General features: G+C 53.1%; 1 pseudogene; it reads right to left on the minus strand.

The window, feature by feature from the left end:
* Nucleotides 1-1567: 1567 nt before the first annotated feature.
* On the minus strand, nucleotides 1568-3371 carry LOC136119314 (Golgi-associated RAB2 interactor protein 4-like; annotated as a pseudogene).
* Between the last annotated feature and the right edge of the window lie 627 nt (nucleotides 3372-3998).

Raw genomic sequence — 3998 nt, forward strand, 5'->3', positions numbered from 1 at the left:
TTATTTCAGAATTGCCCTCTGTCAAGTTTAAGAAGTTCACTTCTATTCTTAGTTTTCTGGGCATTTTTATCGTGAAGGATTATTGATGTTTTTTCAAATGCTTTTTCTGCATCTATTGAGCTGATTACTTGATTTTTTTTTTTTTCTGCGGTACGCGGGCCTCTCACTGTTGTGGCCTCTCTGGTTGTGGAGCACAGGCTCCGGACACGCAGGCTCAGCGGCCACGGCTCACGGGCCCAACTGCTCCGCGGCATGTGGGATCTTCCTGGACCGGGCCACGAACCTGCGTCCCCTGCATCGGCTGGCGGACTCTCAACTACTGCGCCACCAGGGAAGCCCAATTATATATTTTTCAGTATATTTTTATCATGAAAAAGGAAGAAAAGTCACTATATCCCACCTGAATGGCTAAATGGAAAGAGCTAAACAGTATCAAATGTTGGCAAGGATGTGGAAAAACCAGGACTTTAATACATTCCTGGTGGGAATTATTATTTCCACAGTCATTTTGGAAGGAAAATAGCTTGGGAGTATAATCAGAAGCTGAACATATGCATATATTCAATTCCATTCCTATGTATATGCCGAACAGAAGTTTATGTATATTTTTACCAACAGATCTGTATATAAATGTTCATAATAGCACTGTTTTTAATAGCCCAAAACTGATAACTTAAATCAATAACAAAATAAGTTGTAGTATCATCACACAATGGAATACTGTATAGCAGTGAAAATAAATGGACGATCGCCAGGGAAGTCATGCACAAACCTCATAAATATAATGTTAAGGGACAGAAACCAGAGTCAAAGAGTATATACTATGTGATTCCAGTATGTAAAGTTGAAAAAGCAAACAACATTCATCTATGGTGTTGGAAGCTAGGGTGGTGGTTACCCTTGAGTGACTGCAAGGGGGCACTTCCAGAGTTGCAGTGATGTTCTGATTCTTCGCCAGGTGCTAGTTTTGTGGGGTTGCTTATCTTGTGAAATGTCATCGAGCGGTATGCTTACGATGGCACACTAGCTAATACTTGCTGTTCTGATTGCGAGCTAATACCTGGGCAGGGAACGGCTAAGTCTAGATGAGAGTGCTTGCGGTTCTGATTGCTAGCTAATACTTATTTCTGTCCACTGAATAGCCCGAGGGGACATGAATCCTGTACTTGCTTTGTTTACTGACCTTCAGGGGGAATAAGCGTTTATAAAAAGAATAGGGGGATAGTGAAGGAGAGCTTCCCAGACCATAGTCTGACTTTGAGCCATGGCCCTGGGGGGCAAAGCCAGAAAGGAGTGGAGGCCAGATGCAGCACTGCTGTTGGCGCTGAGCATGTGTATGAGGTGGGGCTGCCCTTGACTGGGCACTGGGTCTCAGACTGTGGCACAGCTGACATCACAGAATCCACTGTGAGGCTACGGCTGGGCTTCAGGACCTAGAAATTCAGACAAAACACTGCATGCATTCTCAGATTGTTTGTTTTTTTATTTAAATTGCAGTAAGGAAGCTGAAATGGGCTCTCCAGTGGTATCTCCCTGAGCCCTGGTTTGCAGCTCGCAGCTCTAGGTCCTATTGATGGGCTTCAGCGGTCACTGGCTCCATGGTGTCAGATATCACACCTCCAGCGATCTCCAGCCCCTGGCCACTCTCTGCTGTCTCTACGATGGCCTCCATTCGGGTCCCTTCCACTGGCTTCGCCAGGATGCTCACATATTTATCGCGTGAGGAGGCCACTGTCTTTGTAGTAAGACTGGCTCTGACGTTCCTGAAGAAAGAGCTGATCCTGCTGAGTCTCTCGGTGGAGGGACCTGAACTCGCTGTAGATAAGCTCCTGCCTGATTTGTGCGAGGTCCTGGACTCGTTGGTGATGGGAGCACAGCTGATGCCTTTGTGAGCAGTGCCCTGCTCGCTGCCCCCCGGGCTGCCGTGGCCTTTGTCCTTTTGGTCATCTCTAGTGGCTCTGCGGCCGCCTGAGCACGGGCCAGCTGCTTTCTGGATGGTCTTGTTCCCCGCTGCCTTGTGGTGGCTTTCCACTGAACAGCAGAGCGAGGGGCTCATAAGAGCTCTGTCCTCTCCCCAGTGCTCCCTTCTCTCCCTTCTTCCCTTGCGGGCCTGGGACACCCTCTGTGAGCTGCCATCCTGTTCACTCACTTTGCCTTCCTGGGGCAAGGTTGAGATGAGGGTCCCCTCATCCTCCTCGTCGGCTCTTCCTTCAGCAGTCTTGCTGGTAGGTTCTGCTCTGACCACAGTCATGCCGGCCTCTGGGGAGAGACTGGTGCACGTGCTGGAAGCATACTCTGAATAGTTCGCGGCACCTGCCAAGCATACCCTGAATTGTTCACAGCACCGTTTTCCTGCTCCTCAGGGATGTTCTGGCAGTGCCCCCAGTGGCTATGTGGGTTTTCCTTCCTCCTGGACCGTTGCTGGCTGTGGCTGCTGTGGCCGTGCTCTGCTCTTCAGGGGCAGGAGACTTGATCACTGCCACGCTCAAAGCACGCACTGCGGTGCCTCCTGCCACCCCTGCTGTCTCCACCTTTGTCGTTGCCCGCGATGCTGACGCTTTGTCAAGCACTGTAGATTTTGCTTTTGCAGTGGCCACATAGGGCATGGTATCGGACTTGTGGGAGTCCAGCTGGATCTCCTCCCCACCAGCAAAAGCTGCAGACGTGGCCCTGGCCAGCTCAGAGCACGTGTGGAGGCTGCAGATGCTCACCTGGTCCTGATCCCACATTACTTGGAAATCCTCCACTGCCGGGCTCCTGCCGTCCTCCTCCTCCTCGAACACAGGCAGGCAGATCATGTCCCAGGCTGGAACGGCATAGGTGCGGCTGTGACTCTCCACTGGTGGTCGCAGGAGGTAAATCAGCTCTTCCCAAGAGGTGAAGAGGTCTTCCTGCGCGTCCAGAGGGGCACACAGCTGCAGGTACCAGGAGCGGCCAGTGGCAAACTTCACGCGCAACTGTTGTTTCTCACGATTGTGAGTGGAGATCCTCACGAGCGTCAGGGGAAGGAACCTGGTGAGCTCTAAGGTCTTTGCAGCCTCGTGGCTCTTGCCCTTGGCGGCCTGGCTGTGCTCAGTGTGCTCTTCACAGCCGGTGGCCCATTGGGCCAGCAGCATGGTGTCTGGGAGTGGGAGGACAGGGCTGCTGGATGTGATGCCCACGGTCACCATGCAGACACAGTTATGCACGTCAAGCAGGTCTCCCCTCTTCGTGATCTGGATGAAGTCGCTCTCGAATACCGGGGCGTCCTTGAATATGTGGTATTCGCCCTTGCGCAGTTGCTGCTGCAGCTTCCCCGTGGTGGTGTTGAACAGGCCCACCCCGGTGCTGCTCTGGGCCGTGTGATACGGGAACAGAGAGTCCCCACTCATGGCTGTCTTTGATCACGCCAGGCAGCGCGGTTAAGGTGGGCCCCTGGCTCTTCCCTCCCTCGGCCTCACTGGCAGAAGAGCGAGCTGCGGTGGTGCTCGTATGTCACACACAGGCGGCCCTACGGCAGGTCTTCCAAGCCCACCCCACAGGCCCCCACCTTTGCCTCAGGGTCTCCCAGAGGCAGGGGCGTGGGTAGGGGCACAGATGATCACAGCAGGGATGCTGTAGGGCGCCTGGACTCCAGGCTGAATCTCTTCAAGTGTGTAGAGAGGTATGGCAGGCTCCCCCTCTGCCTCACCTCACTTCTGCTTCTGGGTTTTTATCTCCCCAGGAGGCTGTGGTGAACTTCAGTCCCAGTGAGAGAAGTAACCACTTTCTCAGCCTAACCCCCTGGCACAGCCTGTTTATACTCTGATGCCCTTTGTGACCTATCACTGTCGCATAGCCCTTTCCTCATTGTGACCTATCACTGTCACATAGCCCTTTGCCTCATTGTGACCTATCACTGTCACATAGCCCTTTGCCTCATCCCCCAGCTGCCCCCTCAGGGCAGGGCCCCCATCCTCTCCCAAAGGAGGGGGAGGACATGTCCTCCCGCGGAGAAGAGGCCCATCGTGTCAGGGACT

This window comes from Phocoena phocoena, chromosome 2 (genome assembly GCF_963924675.1).
Source record: "Phocoena phocoena chromosome 2, mPhoPho1.1, whole genome shotgun sequence".
NCBI lineage: Eukaryota > Metazoa > Chordata > Mammalia > Artiodactyla > Phocoenidae > Phocoena > Phocoena phocoena.